We start from the raw sequence: 21099 nt of genomic DNA on the forward strand, positions 1-21099 counted from the left end.
TTGCAATATTCTTCCTACTCTGAAAATGTCACCTGTTCATAAAAATTAATGCCAAATCCCAAGGCACATTTAATCTTTGAAAGTATTAAACCTTTCATTCAATCTCACAGAGTGTTTATTCCCAAAGGTTCTGTTGTTCCAGCTCTCCTTATTGTTTGGACATGACAAACACTTGCTTTGGTACCTGTTCTCTTCTGCTCTCTGTTTGCTTTGCCTCTACCTCCATGCGCTTAGTTTCCTGTCAAGGTAACACTTAAAGGGACAGTAGAAAATCAGACTTTGTGCAGGGCATCTATGTTGCAGAGCTGCCTGTCTTGCTGGTGGTGGAGGTGGTGTTACCCAAATGAGAACAAATGGCTCAGAGCACCAGACAGTGGGGCTGCACTTTGGATCTCCTGGAAAGTGGTATTCCTGTTTGGAATTGAAGATCTTGCATTTGGTTTTTTTCAAGGGAGCATTGTGATCATGGGAGATCCGCTGAAGAAATACACTGGCAAAGGGTGAGTGCAACCACAGTTACTTCTACAAAATCATAGGCCAGGTATTTTGCTGGTGTAATATCAAGCAGGAAGTCAGGCAAGATCCAAGAATGATCAGACTGGATTTAGATTGTCCTGTCTCTCAGTACTGGTCAGAATGTAAAATGGTGGCCAAAACACATCATCAAAGAAAACTACATGCTGGCAACGGCTTGCCTGCAGCAAGGAGCAGGATGTGGAAGATCTCCTGTCCCTCACGTGTGGCACCTGTTTGCTTAGTTTCTAAGGAGAAATCATTTTCGTATGTCTCAAAATAATACAGCCCAGGTAATAAAAGTAGAAAAACTTTGATTGCTTAAAAGAGCAACTTAGCACCTGATAGCTGTCAGGTAACAGTTCTCAGTAATACTTCTTTCCAATACTTTGCTGAAAATAATAGTCAGTGGTTAGGATTGTAACCACAGAGTTTAGGAACTGGAACCAGGGATGAAAGAATAAGCTCTGTTTTCTAGGCAAGCCAGGAAAACCCAAAACTCCAGGAATGCAAAGAGTGCCAAGGCACTTGAGAGGACAACATATCATCTGCCTGATGTATCATGCAGTTTTTATGGGTTTATTGCAAATAATCACCAAAGCTGTTCCCTTTTTTTAATCCAACTGTGCTCATTCTATGTCAGGAGTAACAAAAAAACTTTCCACAAGAGTAGGGTCCTTCCCGGACCTGGTGCACCTAACATAAGTAGCTGCCAATGGCTCTTGACACACAAAGAAGCTGCCTAAGGATCGTCTGTTTTGACTATTTTTCCGTTGTGTGAGACACAAGCACCAGACACCTCATCAGGCTCTAGCCATGACCTTGCAGGATGTCTGGAGATTGGTTTCCTTGCATGCTGGAGACAGCTGGGTCTAGATCCCTTCCTCAAACAGCTGTCTCCTGTTCAGCCTTCTCAGAATGACTGTACTGTGTTGCCTGATTTAGGCAGATAGATTCAAAAGAGAGAAATGAGAAGGCCCAACAGGATTGTATGTTAATTGCCTGGAAAAAACATACACATGCAAAGACACAAGAAGAAAAGAGGGAAAGAAAACACCCACATAATCTAGTGTGTCCATTTGAGATTTGCAACAGTCCTTTTGCCTCCTGGCTGGACATAAGCTTTCTCATGGACACCCTTCATGGCAGAGGGCTCATGGGCTGCTGTGCTACTGGCTGAAGACTTGATGAAACCAGTTGTTTTATAAACACTGCAGGCAGCAGACATCTCCTGTCTGGACTGGCTTTCAGTCCAAGGCACTAAACTGCTTCTCTTTTCATGGCTGTTATTCTGTTTCTAGGGGTTTCAGAACCATTTGTAAGGCACTCAACACTGTCCCAGGAGGACAGGTAAGTGTAGCCCATCCCCACAAATTCTGCAGCTCTCAAGTGCTTTCATCTCTGCTGGCAGCTGGAACTGGAGCTTTGCATTGCCAGTAGAACTTTGCTGCAAGGGCAAAAGAAGCACAGACCTGTGTCAGCCTGCAAACACGTTTTGCATACACTTTGTCCATCTTAACTACCAGAAAGAATGCAAGGAGGGCAGCGTCTCTTTCAGAGAAGGGTATTCTAGCTGGGTTTTAATTGCTAATTCTGCGTCGACCACCTGTTTTGATATATGTTCCCAGGAGCACCATTGTCTTGTGCTTGCAGAAGGTGTGTGAGTGACAATAGTGGTGATAAACTGAGGCCATTTGAAGAATGTAGGTGAAGAGTGTTGTTAGAGCTTTGGTGTTGATAGTTTAGAGACCATTTTTGCCAAGCTGACAAGGCAAAACCTCTATGGCCATGTGTCCTGTAACTGGCACCTGAGCGAGTGGAGAAACAGGCTGTTGGAATGTCAGCTCCTAATTGCTCCCATGTCCAATCACAAGGCAGTTTGGCACAGCTCAGCTGTGTTGTTCCAAAATTGCACACTCCATGTTCATTGGGATCTTGTGCCACAGACTGCTCAATTTAATGGTTTTTAATGTCATTTGAGGTGGCCATAAAGCAAATTGATCTGTGACAACAGACCACCACGGAACGACTAAAAGAAATTCTGATCATGAGGAACAAGAAGAACTCCAACATTGTCACCTAGACACGTAAATATTTCTGGTATTATCATATGAATGTTTATTTACATACTTGCAAGGCAAGGGTTAGAAAGCCCCTTACTCACTCATAGAAATTTGATCTTTTTATCATTATTCATCTACTCATATACGATGTAGGAGAGGAAATTGCATTTTGTCTGCAATGATCTTGCCTGGCATACATAATTTGAAGAGAGTTTTTTAAAAACCTGGATCAGCCCTCTCTTACTAAATCAACAGCTTCCTCCATGCCATTTGGTTGTTCAGGGTTTGATCTTTTTCAAGTATTTTATGATAATTCCTCATAAACCACCATGGAAATTATTTCCCTTGGGCCAGTCCCACTATTCTCCATTGTTGCAGCTGCCAAAGACTAGGTTCTTGTTTCCAGAAACACATAATTTGCCAGTTTTGGAAGTGTTTTTCTTTTTTATGGAATGTACTTTATGCAAGGTTTTCCAAAAGGTTGACCAAATTCTGTCCTCAATAGTGCACACCCCCGTGGTCCTGGATAAAAGTAGTGAAAGTTAGTTCTCCTTGTTCCTGGAGTTGATGATGGAATTTATGTGTTGAATGATGAACCAGCTAACGTGATGCATCCTGATTCCAGGTTTATCTTTGCCATTACTAAACTGCCTTTTTCCTTTGCTTGCCATATGAGACATTTCCTTTTCCAGGGATGTGCCTTTCTGATTTAAACTGCAGAGATTGCAAGCACTCCATAGCCAAGATGGAGTGTCTCTCCATTTTATTCTGCCTACAAGTTACCTGGAAACAAAACTCCACTCTGCTCTTCTCCATAAGACAATTTAGCCAGGCACATTCATCTCCATGCTGTTGTTTTCTTCCTTCAGCTACCTTGTCAATAAGGATCTCTGGCTGATAACGGAGTATGTGGATGGGCACTCTTTAATGGATGTGATTAGCAAGATGGGAATGCGTGAAGGACGGATAGCAGCTGTTTGTAGGGAGGTTAAGGGATCTTACTTGTGCTTCTGATGGCTTGGACAGGATTGTCCTTTGAAACAATGGTGGTAAGAACAGCAGCGATTTCATTCTCAGAGTTTACTCTACTCTGTTCTTATACTCTTAACTACTGATGTTGTACACTCTCTATATTTATTTATGGTACTCCACTTTGCCTCTCTAAACATTTGCTGGAAGCCTGTCTGTACTGCATTCCTTACCTGCAAAAGCAAAACTGTCGGTAGCAAAATTTTAAATTAATAGCAAAGAAAAACAGAGACAGTCACAGTTCTCAGCTGCAAAGGAGAGCATTGAACCCCAAATGGTTTTTGCTTCTGAAAAGTCACTAATGTGCTACTTCTGAGTCTGCTGTCAAGGCCAGAAATAAAACCTTTTTCATGCAGCCTCCTGCCTGAAAGTGATCCACTTCATACCATTTTTGGGCAACCTCTCATTTGTCCTCCGGATGGAGAGAGAGAGCAGCCCAAACCAGCATCAGTCCTTCTGGCTCTGTTTTCATGGGGCAGTCTAGAACAACAGTTGCCTTTTCACTTTCCAAAGCTAATTTGCCTTCACATAAAGAGATACTGCTTGACTAGGGTTGGAGTGGCAAGCTCTTTCTCTTGCCAGCAGCATGTTATGCCATTACTCCCCACTCCCCTAGAAAGCAAATCTTTAGAGAAAAGTTCCTTTCTTGTGTTATGAAACCAGATCGCTAACTTTCATCTTCCTATTCGTTTTCTCTCTCTCAGTGCCTGTAAGGACTGGCTTTTCTGCATTCCAGGAAGTTGATCCAGAGACACATCAAAAGTGACAACATCCTTCTGGGCCTGGATGGATCTGTCAAGTTGGGTAGGTATTCTTGGTCAGGTGCAGCATTCCCAGCATGAGGTGTGGGGCTGCTTTGGAGTGACTACCAGCTGCCCAAATGTAATGCTTGTACACAGACCCCTGCTGCAAGCTGAGAGCACAGTTGCAATGTGCAGAGAGATATCTCAAGGAACAAGGTGTGAAGAGTGGCTTTGGTTTATGCATGTCCCTTCCACAGGAAGGGAGTTACAGTATCTCAAACTTCAGGTGAATAAATAGAAACCACTGCATGAAACATGAAGATTTTGTTTAGTGGCCAATTCCATATTTCCTTGGCTGCAGCCCTGAGGAAACAGCACAGCCACTTTTCTGGCTAGATTCAAGAGCACATTCTCAGAGCATGGGGGCATTCTTTTTCTTGGTTTCCTAACTGAATCTGGCTTTCAGAGTGTTTACTTTTCTCCCCAGGTGATTTGGCCTCTGTGCTCAGCTCATCCATAAGAAGGAAAAACATACCTCCATTGTTGGGACTACTTGGTGGATGGCACCAGAAGCTGTGGAGGCCAGCAATACGGCCCCAAAGTGGACAACTGGTCGCTTGGCATTGCAGGCATAAAAATGGTGGAAGGAGAACTTCCTCACTTTACGGAAACTTCTCTAAAAGTAAGGTGGAAATTGTCTCAGATACTAATGTCTTTCTAGTCTGTCCAGTGTTCTGTCTCCCATGAGAAAAAATCCCATTCCTGCCAGGTTGAACTAGTTCCTCTAGGTCCAGCTCTAAAAATGTCCCTGAAGCCCATCAGCACCTGCTGTAGCTTTGGTTCTGTGAATGGGAGAACCTCAGAAGAGGAGTGGAACGTAAACAGATAAGAAACGTGTCTAGTGATGCCTGAAATTTCATGTACGCATTTTGAACTGTCTTTGAACTCTGTCTCTGAATGACAAGAATTTTCCAGCAGCACATTCAGCAACGTGATAAATAGCCTTTGAAATTGTGTCCGTTTGACCAAATTATTAAATATATACTCAGATAGAAGGCAGATTACATGCAACTCCTCCCCCACCAGGTTCGGGAAAAAAGAAACTTTTTCCTCAAAGGAAAGTGAAAGAGATAAAAACTATTTATTTAACAAACACACAGGAAAAGGATAATAATGCTAAATAATAAAATCTCTCACTGTGGAGAAAAACCTGGGAAAATGTTAGAGTCCTCCGTTTTGGTCTCCCTCCTCCTCAGAGCTGGGACTTGGCCCAGGGCTCTGTGCTCGGTGGAAAGTCCTCCCAATGTGTTCTGATATTGAAGCAGTCCAGCAGAAAAACGGAAAAAAAATGAAATTCCAGGAAAACAAAGTTCAGCTCTCTGGAGAAAAAAAACAAAACTAAAAACTAGCTGAACAAGCAAGCAGGGTGCTTCTCTGCTCCTCTCCCCAGAGCCCAGCAGCAGCAGGGGGAAAAAAAAATTCTGAGAGCGAGAGTGTGTTATCCCTGTTTGTCCTTGAAAAGCACTGCTTTGAGAAGTTTGCTCAGTTTTCTCTCTCTCTGCTCAGGCTCAGTTTAAAAGCATAGAAAGGCATAAAACTAATTTCTGGGCATAGAGCAGCGATAGGGAATACAACATCAAGTCACGCCAAGACAAAAATGCAGGTTGAATCCTAGAATCCTACACTCACAGAATATGCTGACTTTGCAGGTACCCACCACGATCATCAAGTCCAGTTCCTGGGCCTGCACAGGCCACTCCAAGAATCACACAATGGGCCTGAGAGCATTGCCCAAACACTTCTTCAAGCTGTCACGTTTGGTGATGTGACCACTTCCCTGGGGAGTCTGTTCCAATGCCCAACCACCCTCTGGGTGAAAAACCTCCCCTGACTTAACTTCATGCCATTTACTTGAGTCCTGTCACTGGTCACCACAGAGAAGAGATCAGTGTCTGCCCCTCCTCTTCCCTGATGAGGTAGTGTAGGCTGCAATGAAGTCTCCCCTCAGCCTCCTCTTCTCCAGGCTGAACAGACCAAGTGACCTCAGCCACTTCTCATATGGCTTCTCCTCTAGACCCTTCATCATCCTCATGGCCCTCCTTTGGACACTCTCTAATAGCTTAATATTTTTGTTATATTGGGGTGTCCAAAACTGCCCCCAGCACTTGAGGTGAGGCTGCACAAGTGCATAGCAGAGTGAGACAATCCCCTCCGTCACCTAGCTGGCGATGCTGAGCCTAAGGCACCCCAGGACACAGCTGGCCATCCTGACTGCCAGAGTACACTGAACCTTTCCCACTTCCATTTTTATACAAACAAACAAACAAAAACCAAAACAAGCCACCTAGGTAAATCAAACCAAACCCCAAGCAGTTCTGCTTGTGTTTTACTTTATTACTCACAGAGCATCATTTTCTTCAAAACTGTACTATCTTTTCCAAATTCATTGGCTCTTTGACAGTTTCAGGCTTCTAAATCATCTGGATATTGTTCTCTCATGTGTCTGGGTGGCCTGGATAAGTTTTGGATCTTGTTTTCACAGATGGCAGCTATAATTGTGTGCTGAATCTTTGCCTGTGTCTTGGTATATTAAATAAATCTGTGACCTTATTACCCCTTTGCAGCTACTGCAAAAGTGGATTTCCTTCCCACTGGACTTGTTTTGCTTTGCCAGCTGTATCATAGGAAACCAACTTCAGCTTCACATAGGCCTTTTTCAATCGTGGAAAAGTTGGAGTCAATTCTCCAAGGAGCAAAATGTGGTTTTGCTGGTGAACTTCCTACTAAAGAGATCAGCCAATGAAATTGACAGTCAAAGCAAGATCTTTTGGATGTTGGAACAAGTGTGGCTGCATTTATGTTTTTCTGTTCTGATAATGAAAACTTGTCTCTGACCCTCTGCCAGGGAAGAAACAGCCACTGGAAAACTGAACTTAAGGAATGGGGTCTAGGGGAGCAGGTTCAGATACAGAAGAAACAGGTGGAGTCTCGTGTTTCCTTTTACTTCAGGCCAGATACCTGATAGCCAAAGCTGAAGAACCTGAAGAACACCTTGCTACAATCCTCTCTCGTGTGACTTTCTGAACTGCTGCCTGGACACAGCCTAGGACAGGAGAGGGTCTGCCAAGGAACTTCTGCAGGTAAATTGTGGAGCGGCTGCAGGCGACATGTTGTGGCAGGCAGATGGTGGGTGCCGCAACCTTCCAGAAGCGTCTCCTATATGAAGCCACTCGGCAGGGCCAACACACTCAAACACACATTCGCACACACCAGATAGGCTCAAGAACGGGTCAACGGCAAAGAGGCAGGGTCTTTGTATAGGGTTCCACGGGAGAAGTTTATTCCAGCCACGCATGTGAACGGGTCCAGGGACAAAGACCCAGAACATGGGAGGGCCCAGGTTTATATACAAGGCCGGAGAGCATCAGGGACCAATGATCTGAGGGCATGGGGGTGGTACACAGGCGAACCAATATGGGAACCAATAGGGAAACTCTGAGGGAGTGGCGATGGAGCAAGGGCCAGTGGGGGAACAGGGAAGGAAGAACCTCCTAGGTAGAGACATATAAGGTAGAGAGGGGTAGGGAGGCCAACGGGTCAACTAGGGAAGCAGAACTGGGGTATATTAACATCACAAGACAGAGCATCCTTGGGGGAAGCCCTTTTTAAGCCCGTTTTGTCTCCCTGACCTGGGGAGGATCTTTACTCTTAGGGACTCTCTCCTACCAGTGGACTTTCTTGGTCCCTTGTCCTGCAGGCCCACTGGCCTCCACAGCGACACAGTTGTCTGGTGTAAGGGTTTGCTCCTCAGCTACATTCCAAGGCATCAGGTGGCCTCCCCACAGACTGATGTTCAGTCTTGGTGCTTTTCCAATGAAAACGAAGTAGGATCCTAAACTGGTTTGTGTTAGAAGGGAGCTGTGAAGGTCATCTCGTTCCAACCTCCCTGCCATGAGCAGGGACATCTTCAAGTATATCAGGTTGCTCAGAGCCGCATTCAACCTGACCTTGAGTGTTCCCAGAGATGGGGCACCTAGCAGCTATCTGGGAAGCCTATACCAGTATTTCACTCCCCTCCTCATAACCAATTTCTTCCTTAGACCCAATCTGAATTGACCATCTTCTAGTTTAAAACCATTTTCCCTGTTCGTAGTGCAACAGACCCTGCTAAAAATTGTCTCCCCATTTTTCTTAGAAGCCCCCATGATGTCTTGAAGGATGGGAATAAGCTCTCCCCAGGGCCTGCTCTTCTGCAGGCTGAACAAGCCCAGGTCTCTCAGCCTTTCCTCAGAGGACAGCTGCTCCATCTTCAGATCTTTTCTGCATTCCTGCCTTGTACTTTTAGAATCCATTCAGTTTTAGCTGGTTGTAATGCTAGGGAGCAGTGAGGAGTCCCCAGGCAGGTGCAAAGGAGGACCTTTATTTACAAAAAACCCGGCCTTTTTATGCCATTAGTCAGTTGTTAGTTTACATAGTTTTAAGGCACAACAAACCAAATTTAACCAACCACCATACACCCCGGTGCAAGCACGAATGCCTCACTTCCTCTGTTGTAGCTGAGTCATTCTCCCACAGTCCATTTTTCCTTAGGCTAAGTAACAGGCCGGAGCCATGATTTTACCAGGTCTTCCCTTTACAAAGCTTTACCTATTCGTCACACCTGGTGGTAAAAATACTGAAGTAGAATGATGTTGGGCAGGAGGCGTGAAATGGTGGTGGAGTGTCTTGGGGTGGTTTTCTATTCCCATGATCATCTGCTCTACCCCCAGAAATTGTTGCTGGAGCTTTAAGGTGGGTCCGGGGGGAGGGGAGAGCCTTGGGGCTGTTGCGCGGGCTTTTTCAAAGCCTCACGCCCCAGGTGTCCATAGTGCCGGGTGGACTGGGCTCTCTTTGTTGCTTAGCTAGCTTGGTTTTTTGTTAGCTTAGGCAAAAAAAGGTTTTTTCCCCTTCTCTGAGACTGTGACAACAATCCTTCAGCAGCCTTTGTGTTTTTCCTGAACTGTTTGGTTTGGTTTGGTCTGGTCCAAGGCCAGGGAGGACAAATTGACGGGGTCAGTGGGGGATCAGCGAGGAGCTGAGAAGCCACTCCATCCCAGACCCAGACCACAGAAAAGCCAACCCAGTGAGAGAAAGGACCCTAAATCCACCAACTTCATCTGCTGCGGAGGCCAACATCAGAGATTTACCACGTTCCCATCTGTTTTTTTCCCAAACTGCTACATGAACCTTTTGGTGTTTTTCTTCCCAGAGACAAAAGTTGTCGCATTTGTATTTTTTTCCCCTCTCCTCCACCATGTGGTCAGCCTTTGGTTTTTTCCTTTCCCTGGCATTTTGGGTTTTTTTTTGTTTTGCTGTGGGTGTGGGGATAAGGCTTTGATAATTCAATATCTAGCATTTATTAATTTTCTTCTTGTGTTGTGTTGGCACTCTGTTTGTCAATAAACTGTTGGTTTTGTTCACTTTCATCCACTAGTATTCATTTTCTCATTGGCAGAAAGGGATTGTTGGAATCCCTTTTTTTGTTAGAGGAAACACTCATTCCAGAGTGTTCCTCTCCTAAACTTCTCTCTAAAACCGAGACATGGAGGAAGCCACAGAAACCAGTCCCAGCCAAGCGGTCAGAGAATTGACTGTGGGAATGAGGGGGCTTTGGGGGACTCACTGTGAACTTCAGAAGGGCTTCAGCTTATCCCTCCTGCCACACTCTTAGAGGTTTCTGCCACCAAGCCCTGCTTGTAGAAGTTTCTGACACCAAAGCAGAGACAGCTGAGTGGGACTTGGCCCTGCCCCATTTGCTGCCTGGCATGGTCAAGTTGAAGGAAACTGCCTCAAGATTACTGCCAGGTTGTGTGACAGGGAGCTGCAGAACCTGCCGCTCAGCTCTCACTCCTGGGAAGGAAGGTGCCATCCAGCAGAGGAAGGGCATAGCAAGGAAAGGTAGGCACTGCACACCCTGCAAGCCACAGCCACTTGCCTCCCTGCTCTTGACCTGGTGCTGAAAACCTTTACCTCAATGGGCTTCAGAACAACACCTAGGCTTAAATCCTACTGGCATCAACATTTCTTAGAGATGCTGTGTAGAGGAAGACAAGATAGAATTGAGCTACAGGCTGTGGGACGTGCCTGTAGAACACCATGGCAGCACAGAGAAGCTTGTCTCTGCCTGACCTTGGGGGGAAGAAATGCCACAGGCCAGGCACTCTATGGAGAGGAGCCTGCTGGAGGAGTGAGCAGCTCGTCATCATCCCCATGTAAGGACATTAAGAAAGTGTGTTGCTGATGCAGCAATGTGTGATAGGTCGCTTAGTGAAAAATAACCACATAAGGAAATACCATGTCTTGAAGAAGTGTATAACACCAGCTTGTTTCTCACAAAAAAACATCTCAGTATCCTTGGCAATCTGAGTCCATGCATTGGTCATTGGAGGTTCCTGAGCAATGGTTTATGTCCCTCCTCTGTTCTGGCAACTCAAGTCGCTCCTGTCTGTAGAAAAGAGGAATCTGAGTAAGCATTTGGAGTTTCCTGAAAGGAGCTAATCCCTGGGACAGCAAACAGCATTCCCCCTGGTATTTTGCAGTCAGGGCAAAAATACCAGCAAGCTGAAGACTCCAGGATGAATGGATTAGTGGGGTTACAGACTGTATTTGCCTGTCATAATCAGGTCATGAACATGAAGATGGAATGCAAATGGTCCCCTCACTCCTATTTCTGGGTATTTCTGGGCATAAGAGAAATCCTGCTTGAGCCTGTGACACACTGAATTTGGAAAGGAACGGTTCCTTTTGTTTTCTTTGAGCAGCATCCATTTTTAAAATCAGCTGTGCCTCTGTCCAGCCTGGCATCTCTGATCATTGCAACACAATGGCAAGGACCATTTCAGAATGGCTTTCCCAAGTGTCAACTGCCCTGAGTGTGACTCACAGTAAAACTTTGTAAAACATCAATTCTGTTGGCAGATTGCCTTCCTTGTCACCTTGTGTATAAGCGATACATGCACTTCTGAATTGTCCACTTTCTCTTAAAGGCCTTTTTTCCGGGGTTTTTAGATGGCTTGGAATTGGGGGTCTCCTTCCTTCATCTGCTCTGCAATGGCTTTGGAATAGGGCCCAGTGCCCAGCTTTTGCCCAGACACGGTACTTCTAGGTGAGGAAGAAAGGGCAATTGCATTTCCAGCCTGTCATGGTTTAGCATAGTTTGGTTTTTTAGTAAAGAAGGCTTCAGCCGTGGAAGTGATTCTCTTGCAAAGAGGCGCTTACATCTTCCTCTGTGACCCGACAGAACCAATCAACTGGCTAGTTTGAATATTGGCAACTTTTTAAAGCCACTTAAGAAGCCTGACACGCCTCTGTGATCCACATTTAAGAACGAACAAACGCCGGGAAGCTCTCTTGCTTCCGGCTTTTGGACAGGTATCGGGGGGGGGGGGGGGGGGCTGCGGCGTGGCCCGGCAGGGCTGGGCCGGGCCCTGCTCGGCACTACCTGGCTGGGTCGGCCGCAGCGCGGCTTGGCTGAGATCTCAGCCGCTTTTGCTCGCTGGACACGCGGCGTTGCCGCCTCAGTTACAGGCTGGGCCGGCCAGGAGACAGCCACCCTGGAGCCGAGTGGCCTTGTTCCATCCGAAGCGCAGCTCGGCCAGGCCGGCCCCCTCCAGTTCGGCGAAAATTCATCTGAGGCCGCCACCCAGCAAAGATCATGTGACCAACAGCGATAAGCGAATGCCAGCTGCGAGGCCCGGGTGAGATTAACCCTTTTAGTGCTGTAAGATTCTCCAGAACAGATGAAGCCTGCAGACATCAATCCTGTCCCAAGTCAGAGGAAGAGGGAAGGTGAAGGCAAGTGAAGACAACACCATAAAGATACCAAATTCAATGAAGAAGGAAGAGCTGAAACCCTGAGGGAGGAGAAAGAGGAGAGGCTTCAAGTCTAGAAGCTGAAATTCTGCTGTAAAGCTATGGTGATGGACTATGGATACATCAGAGTACCCATTGTAATTTCATGAAAGCGTGGCGGGGTGGAGCGTTCAAATTGCAATTGTGAGCAAAAGTATCTGTGCTGAAATAAGCAAATGTCGAAGTAGCTGTGATCTGGTGAGAAGCTTGAACAGAGAGAGATGAAAGTGATGAAGACCCTTGCTCCCAAGGGAAGAGGAAGGCCTCTGTTCCTGGACCTGAAGATGTTCCCAGAGATAGGTGAAGAGAACCTTTGTTTCTGAACAGCTCAACCTTAAAAGGGTACCCCAATAGCTCAAGATTGGACCCTCGAAAGCAGTTGTGGGGAAAGCTGTAAGTTGAGGGAAGGGACTTTCACATGTGAGCAAAGAACCAACCCAGGTGGCTGTCTCGTTGTGACACTGAAGCCATGAGAGAATTGTTTCTTGTGGAGATGTCTCCATAGCATGAGCAAGAGAGACTCCTCTCCCTAAGTGAACTGAAAAAAGAGATTATTACAGAGGTGGTAAACTGATTGAAAAAATCTCAAGGGTTGTCTTTGTACATTGTCAGTGGGAGAAAGGAGGAAGGTGGGGGGAAGAGAAGTGTTCAGAAAGTTTAATCTTTTTTCCTTCTTTTAGGTCTGTTAATAAACTTCCTTATATTCTTTTAAGTGTTGTGCCTGCTTTGCTTTCTCCTAATTCTTATATCACAGAAGGAAAATAAGTAAGTAATGGATATTTTGAACCAAAGCACTACACTTAATTGGTGTTTCCACCTGGTTTACGAACTGAACCCGCTACACAGCCAAAATCCAAGGAAGAGTGGGGCAGCCAAAACCTGTATCCTGTGCAGATACAGGCTTTCAGCTGTGACTATAGAGAGTTTCAGTTCCTGCCTAGTGCAGATGGGGCAGAGAATCCTCTGTGACTGCCCCCCTTCCAGGTGCCCATGGATAAATAAGTACGAGGCTCTGCAAGCAGAACATGACAAGGTGGGGACGCCCGCTGGCAATATAGTGCAGAGGAGAGCAAACAATCCAGGAGGTTCCTGGAGCATGTGACAGAGAACTTTTGACACAGCTGGTAACCAAGTGAGCAAGCGAGAGTGATGCTGAGCCTGCTCTTTGTGAGCAGAGGATTGGTGAGTGACAGGAGAGTTGGATGCTGTCTTGGGTTCAGCAATCATATAATGGTCATTTTGATTCTCTGAGAAGTAAGGACAGGAATGAGCAGAACTGCTGCCTGGGGCTTCCCTGCTCAGTCTGGAGAGGAAGTTCCCACCTCCATTAGGTGCATAACCTCCAGAAGCCCAGAGTTTGTCATCTGAAGCCCAAGTTGACACTGAGGGCTGCCAGGTACCTCAGGCTGATGGGACACTACTGCAAATAGGAGGCAACAGTGGCAGGTGGTTGTTTTCAAAGACAGGTCCATTTGCTACTGCATGTCACATTTGTCCAGCCCAGACTCAGTCATATTCATCAGGTATGGGAACTGCTGCTACTCCCAGTAGGTCAGCAAGGATTTTGGTGGTTGGCTGCCATGAGAGAAGAACTGGTAGCTTACAAAATGGGTGCTGAGAGTGCCCTGAGTCTTGGGGCCAGAGGGGTCCCTCGGTTGCATGGGTGATAGGGAGCTGCCCCTTGTTATTCTTAGTCATGCGAAGCTGTGCCAGACAGAAGTGGGCCAATAGAACAAACAGGTAGCATGCAAGTCTCTTCCACCTGGGTCTGCTGAGATTTTCAACCTTTAAGGGGCACTAAGGCAGTGACTTTTGGTCACTTTGTGGATTCTCCATGTGAAGCAATGCTGCTGAATCTGTCTGTAGCACAGCAGCAGAGAAAAAAGCTTTTCAGTTCCTCAGGTGCCTTGATCCTCAGTATTGTCTTTTTATGAGGGAGAGAAAAACCGGTTTAAAAGTGAGGGGAGGAGGTAAGATGCTCCTGAACTTTCTTCTTTCCTTCTGTCCATTACAGGTAGGTCTCTGCAGCTCACAGACTTGCCCAGGGAAACTCTCAGACATTGTCACAGGCCCCAGATATTTCTTGGAGATACCGTACCACAGCAGGAGCAGGTTTCTTGCTTGATGTGAGCAGCAGGTTTCTTGCTTGCCTTTTCCCATTTTTTTTTTCATGAATTACGAATTTTGGATGCCTAAATGTTAAGTGTCCCCATGACAAGTGTAGAGGTTAGGAAGACATTCATCTCATGTGTTTGCATGATACTTGAATAGTGTTTGTGTTGTCAATACCTCAGGGACACGTCCTCTGCACAGGGCAGTGCCCATGTCCTATGCATGTCAGGTGGTGTCCTTGGAGCAGCTATCAGTGTGGATTCACCCATGGGCGCATATGCCCATTCTCCCCACTCTTACCACCCTTCGTACAGCCTCCCAAGTCAACCTTCTTGAAAAAAGTTCCCTGTACAGCATTGGACTCTGGTGCCTTTGCAAAAACAGATTCTCTTCGGCTTGTGGGAATCTGCAGCATCAGATCCCTCAGCAGACATTGCTTTTAAATCTCTGTCCCAGCCATGATGCCAGCACATTTTAAAAAAAGTATTTGCTGGACTCTAATCTCCAGCCCACAGAAGGTAAGTAAATTTCTGAGCTAATTCTCAGCAAATTGCAAGCTCCATTTTTACAGTGGACATTTGCAAGCACCAAAAGAGCGAAGCACTGTTGGTAGAAAGTGCAGTTTTGTATGGAAGTCTCCTCTGTTATTTAATTCTAGATGTCAAAATAAAGTGCTACTGAAAAGAGCAAACTGATGCCAGTGCCGCAGGTGGGAGGAAAAGGCAGCAGGTCAAGCACATGAGTTCAAAACCTGGATAGAGGTAGTCCTGTTTGTGTGTCTGGAAGCAGGGGAATTTTCCAAGTAGGTGGGTCCTTGAGATGGCATGGGCCTGCCAAACAGCACAACACATTTGTGTAACAAAATACACCCCTGAAATTCTTCTCTTCTCTAATTCTGTATATAAGATGTATTTAGACTATGAATAGCTTTTCTTTCTCCAATAAAAGAATATCAGAGGCCTTTCAGTGCATAAATTCATCCATTTCTCTTCTGGCTTTCATGGTTTAGCAGTGATAGTCTCCAATTTTGTACTCTCACTAAAATCATGCACTGCTTCCTCTCCCCCCTACAACTGGAGGCATGAGTGCTTGGATGTTTCTGCACATTGTGGAAGAGAATTCTCAGAGGACTCGGAGACACCTGTGGGTCACTGCTGTTTGAATGCAGCTCCTCAGACGAGTCCCTACATCCTGCGTCTCCTGCAGGAGCTGCTGGCTGTCCTGCACCAGCGAGGACCTGCAACAGAACTTGCCTTCCAAAGAGCTGACAGTGTGTGAGCTACATGCTGCGTAGCAGCGCATGGGAGATGTAAGATGTACCACATCTGAGGGACACATCACATCAGCACTCTGAAAAGATGTGACATCCTAATGAAAACTAGATAAGGTTTTAATTCTAGAAGCCCGTATTTCTAGAGTTCTATGTCTATGTATATTTAGGTAATGTACTGGTATTTGTAAAGGTATATGCTACTTTTCCCCCCTCTTTCCCCACTCTGCTGCCCTGTGCCCTCATGCCTTGCCCTCTGTGCCACCTCTGTCGCCTCTGGCCGTGCCGGGGTCCGTGCTGGCAGCGGGGCCGGGCCGAGCAGCGCTTTCAGCCCCAGGTCCCGTCTGCCCGCACCTGACGGGAGCGGCGGGAAACGCTGCGGGCACCAGGCAGCGTCCCCCCTTAGGGGCCGCGGGGCTCAAGGCACCGGGGAACCGCTGGAGAGCCAGTGAGGCTGAGGGCACCGGGGCTGCCGCAGGAGACAGCGCCGCTGAAGGCCCCGTGCTGCTGTGGGTGGTGATGGTGGTGGCTCTGAGAGGACAGTGAGGCTGTGGGAGCTGAGAGGAAGGAGTGAAACTGAGGGGTCTGGGGGAGCTGAGGGTGATGACAGGGTCTGAGGGAACAGAGAAATGGCATGGACTGAGAGGGCTGGTGGGGCTCAGGGCACTGGAGGACTCTGAGGGGGATGGCAGCATTTGAGGGCCTAATGGGATTGGAGGGTCTGAAGGGACTGGAGGTGTGCTGAGACCTTGGTGAAGCTCAGGGCATGGTGGAGGTCACTCAGTATTTCCTTTGCTTCCTAAATCTCTGTCTGCTCTGTTTCCAGAAGGGCTGCTCTGCACAGGAGGAAGTGACTGAGGGGAATCATGGGGAAATGTGCTGGCTGGGTTCCATCCATATCTTGTTTTCTCCATATCTGTATTCCATTATGTTTTTGTCTATATATAAATAGCTATTTTTCTATATGTCAAGAATTATATTTCAAATTATGTACTGTTATTTATTTATGCTATTTAGTTATAGGTGATTACAGATGATAGACAGAGATTTAGATAGGTACTTTGCATATTTATGTATAGGTTCACTGTGTATATTATTATACTTATACAAATGTTAATATATTATATATCATTGATTGTTATGATTATATATGTATGAAGTTCTATGTAAAGCTGTGTAGAGTTGTGCAGTTTAGTTACTGCTCTGTGGATATTTAGATAGTTCAATTGATGTTTGTCTCTTTATATACATACATATATAGGCACTACTTTGTAACCTGCAATACGTTTGATTGTGTGAATTAAAAGTGATATTTGTATCTTTACATATGGTCAGTACAGTTGTACCAATCTGTAGAAAGCTTTTAAATGAAATTGGTAATTGTATATAAGCAGTGCAGTTGCAACATCTCTAATAAATTTCTTTAAAACTGAAGTTGGCTTTGGTGCACTTCTGGATGCACCACTGTAGTAATGTACAACCAATGAAATTTTTAAACTGAAAGGAACATTCAATTGTGATATTTGAAGCAATTAGCAGATGTCCACCTTAGGATCCAGGAGGATTTTGGCAATGGGTGATGATAGGAGCTGGGGGAAAATAGGCAGGCATGCCCCATAGATCCCCCAGTTCCATAAAGGGGGGGTAAGAAACCATAGGGTTTGGATAGGCAGTGGGGCCACACATTCAGGGATAACTCACTGCAAGGGCCTGCTAAGGAAAGTTACAATTCCAAGTGTAACTTTGGGAAATGGAAAGAAACCCCCAATCCAAGAGGACATCTTATTTCTTTCAAGACACTGCTACTTTCCCACACAACAAGCAAATGAACATAAATCAACCCCACATACAGTGTAGCAACACTTCAGGCATATATATTTACATCTGTTATTACTTTGGAATCCAAGAGATCCGTTGTACAGTCTACAATGTATTTGTATATTTGTGTACTCTCTGAGAAATTAATTTCAAAATACAGCCCTTAGCACTTTCCAGACAGTTTCAGACATGTAAGGTAGAGATTTGCCTCAGCTTCTAAAACCCCTCATAAGCTATCAATCCTCCTACTCCTACCGAATTTTTACTGCATTAGCTGGGTGTTCGAATTCTATAAAAATCTTCAGTAATATTCGAGCTGATGAGAAAAGCTTCTTCTTATAGGTAAAAGCACTGAGTTTTAGTCCTGATTTATATAAACCAGCATGATATAGGATGATATAATCTGGTTCCATAAATCAGTGGCTATGCTTGTAGAATGAATTAGTACTCAGCATTAGTTAAGGGAACTTAATTACATATATCACACTATCAGTTGTCTTGTTTTCTTTGTACTTTTTGCTCCAGTAAAAAAAGTCCATAGCAGTATGACAATACTAGATCCTAAGAGAAAGGAAATATGCCATATGGCCTCTAGTGAAGTATCTTCTTAGGCAAGCTATTTATAGAGCTAAGTAGCAAAAATAGCATCACAATTAAGACTGTAGAACTCTGTGTACTACGTAGTTCAGCATGAGAAGATTCTGCCTCTGCTCAGATCTGGCCAGAGTTCAGCCAGAACCCAAACAAAGCCTGTGTGCAGGGATGTTGCTGTGGCATGTATCTTGTGAGGATAAATCCCTTTCAGACAGAAGATGGACAGTAAGTCAGCCGTGCCATGCACTAATACAGCTACTTGGCTTGTGGAACACAGGGAGAACAGACAGGGTGAGGCTCTATGAGCCTACAAAAGAAGCATGTAAATGTACCCTTGCTGCAACAACATCCAAAGTCAAAGACAGCTTCAAGGAATGCAAGTTAGAATATTATTATTATTATTATTATTATTATTATTGTTGTTGTTGTTGTTGTTGTTGTTGTTGTTGTTATTATATTATTCTAGAGCAATATGAATCTAAAAGGAGGTTGGTGTTGTCTATTAGTAGAGGTGAACAGCAGAAATATTTCTCAAAGAGCACTGAAGAAAAAGGAAACCATAGGTGACAGTTCTCAGACCCCAGCTAAATTAATGAATATTACATGACCTACAGTAAAAGCCAAAGGTCTTCTTTCTAGGTTGTGGCAATTTACATTCATTTTAATGGCTACTGAAGCTCAGATTTTTGCTTGGGTTTGGGGGTTTTGTTTGGTTGGTGGGGTTTTTTCAGACATGGTTGATAAAATGAAGAGTTTCTTTCTTGGATTTTTATTTTCCAGAAACTTTCTAATAAAGAGGAATCCAAGGAAATCAGTTTGTCTATTTTGTATGTGTGCTTTTCTTATTTGTGTACAGTATTTTGTATATTAGCCATGCTCTTCCTGAAGAACCGTATCACAGAATCACCAAGGCTGGTACCTTGTGAATCGCCCCAAACCGGGCCAAGAGACACTTCAGAGAGAGTCAGAGAAGTGGTCATTTGCTTTATTCAGCATGCTGGGTGTGTGGGGAATCCCTCCTCCTAACACGCATGCACAGCACTCCATACAGCACAGTAGATGGGTAAAATTCATGAATATTTATCACATTCCTTTGGGATAGGAGTGGTTGTACAAATTACTTACCGGAAGTCATTAATATCGTTAGTGTACATGCCACGCAGGCGCTGTGTACCCTGGTGGTCGCACTGAGGAAGGCTCCTCTTCTTCCTCGGGGGGGGTCTTTCTGATGAAGATCAGTAGTCTTCGTCAACAATGCACTTTTCACCTTTCTTTCTGGAGCATGAGCAGTCCTTCGTTGGCTGATTCAGCAGTTTCTGTGCTGATTTCAAACAGGTTCTGATCCTCTTGTGAGGATAAATCCCTTTCAGACAGAAGATGGACAGTAAGTCAGCCGTGCCATGCACTAATACAGCTACTTGGCTTGTGGAACACAGGGAGAACAGACAGGGTGAGGCTCTATGAGCCTACAAAAGAAGCATGTACATGTACCCTTGCTGCAACTGTGTTTGTCTTATCTTGACAAGGCTAAGGCGCATCCTGTTTCTTAGGCTTGTGATTAACATTTGCTGACTCTTAACAGTTAATTTGTGCTTACATGAGCTAACTACTGATCAGCCCCTCTCACTTCGTGCAACTTAAGGCCATTTCCAGATGTCCTTTCATTTGAGACATGGCAGGATACCAACCCCCACCTGGCTACAACCTCCTCTCTGGGAGTGCTAAAGAGCAGGAAAGTCCCTGCTGATTCTCCTTTTCCCCAGGCTGAACACCCGCAGCTCCCTCAGCTTCTTCTCATAGGACTTGTGCTTCAGACACTTCCCCAGGGTCCATTTCTCTCCTCTGGACTCCCTCCAGCACCTCAATATCTTTCTGAACGTGAGGAGCCCAAAACTGAACAAAGGATTTGAAGTGTGACCTCACCAGTCCTGAGTACAGGGGGACTGTCACTGCCCTGGTCCTGCTGGACACACTATTGCTGACCCACGCCAGGATGCCATTGGCTTTCTTGGCTTCCTGGGTCCAAGGTGGTTCATGTTCAGCTCTGCCAGCCAGAACCCCAGGCCCTTTCCCCCCAGCAGCCTTCCAGCCACTGCCCCAGCCTGTAGCACTGCAGGGGTTGTTGTAACCCAAGGGCAGGACCCAGCACCCGGCCCTGCTGAACCTCAACCAACTGGCCTCAGTCAGTCTAATCTTAGCAGTATGAAATATGTTTGCTAGAAAGGAGAAATAGATTAAAAAATCAAACAGCCTAAAAGTAATACTTTACTTACAGCTGAGATGTGCTGTAAGTTACTTCTGTTAGCTTCTTAGTGACAGATTCAAAGGGAAGTTTATCTTTGGATGCTCAAAAAAATATCCTGACATGATGGAACTGATCTTCTCTTGCAGATTCTTTTCCTAATCTCCTCCCGGCGATGTCCCCTGCTCCGTCCCGGTGTTTTGCCACCCACCCTGTCCCTGCGCTGCCACCTGCTGTCACACTGGTGCCCCCTGCTATGTCCCACCGGTGTCCCCTGCCCTGTTCCCGACAGTGCACCGGTGTTGCCATCTGCCCTATGCCGGCGGTGCACTGTCTGCCCCGGAGGTCTTTCCGTCCCATCCCGGAGGTGTCCCTGCCCTATCCTGGCAGTGCGCCCTTTCTTGTCCCAGTAGTGTTCCTGACCTATCCCGGCGGGGCCCCCTCTCCTCTCTCGGCAGTGTTCCCTTCCCCAGCGGTGTTCCCCACCCTGTCCCGGGGTGTTTCATTTCCTATACCGGTGATGTTCCGTGCCCTATCGCGGCTGTTTCTCCTCCCCCTCCCCCTCCCCCTCCCCCTCCCCCTCCCCCTCCCTCTTCTCCAGCGCTGTTCCCGTCCCTCTCCTGGCGCTGGTCCCTGCCCTGTCCTGGCTGTATTTCCTGCCCTATCGCGACTGTGCTCCCTTCCCTGTCCCGGCCCAGTTCCTTGCCCTGTTCCGACGCGGCCTCTGGCAGCCTCCCGCGGACCCTCCCGCCGCAGGGGCGCGGCTTGCTGGGCGGGTGCACTCGGCCGTTTGTGACACAGAGCCCGCGGCGGGGCCGGCGGCTG

The 21099-nt window shown here is 46.2% G+C and overlaps 1 long non-coding RNA gene across 1 annotated transcript; it reads right to left on the reverse strand.

The window, feature by feature from the left end:
* Positions 1-8470: 8470 nt before the first annotated feature.
* On the reverse strand, positions 8471-20771 carry LOC138103200 (uncharacterized). The gene is made up of 3 exons (XR_011147673.1): positions 20306-20771; positions 19158-19395; positions 8471-10832 (listed from the first exon to the last, which is right to left on the reverse strand). It is a non-coding gene; the product is annotated as an uncharacterized lncRNA (long non-coding RNA).
* Positions 20772-21099: the final 328 nt, after the last annotated feature.

The sequence above is a fragment of the Aphelocoma coerulescens genome (assembly GCF_041296385.1).
Source record: "Aphelocoma coerulescens isolate FSJ_1873_10779 chromosome Z unlocalized genomic scaffold, UR_Acoe_1.0 ChrZ, whole genome shotgun sequence".
Lineage (NCBI taxonomy): Eukaryota > Metazoa > Chordata > Aves > Passeriformes > Corvidae > Aphelocoma > Aphelocoma coerulescens.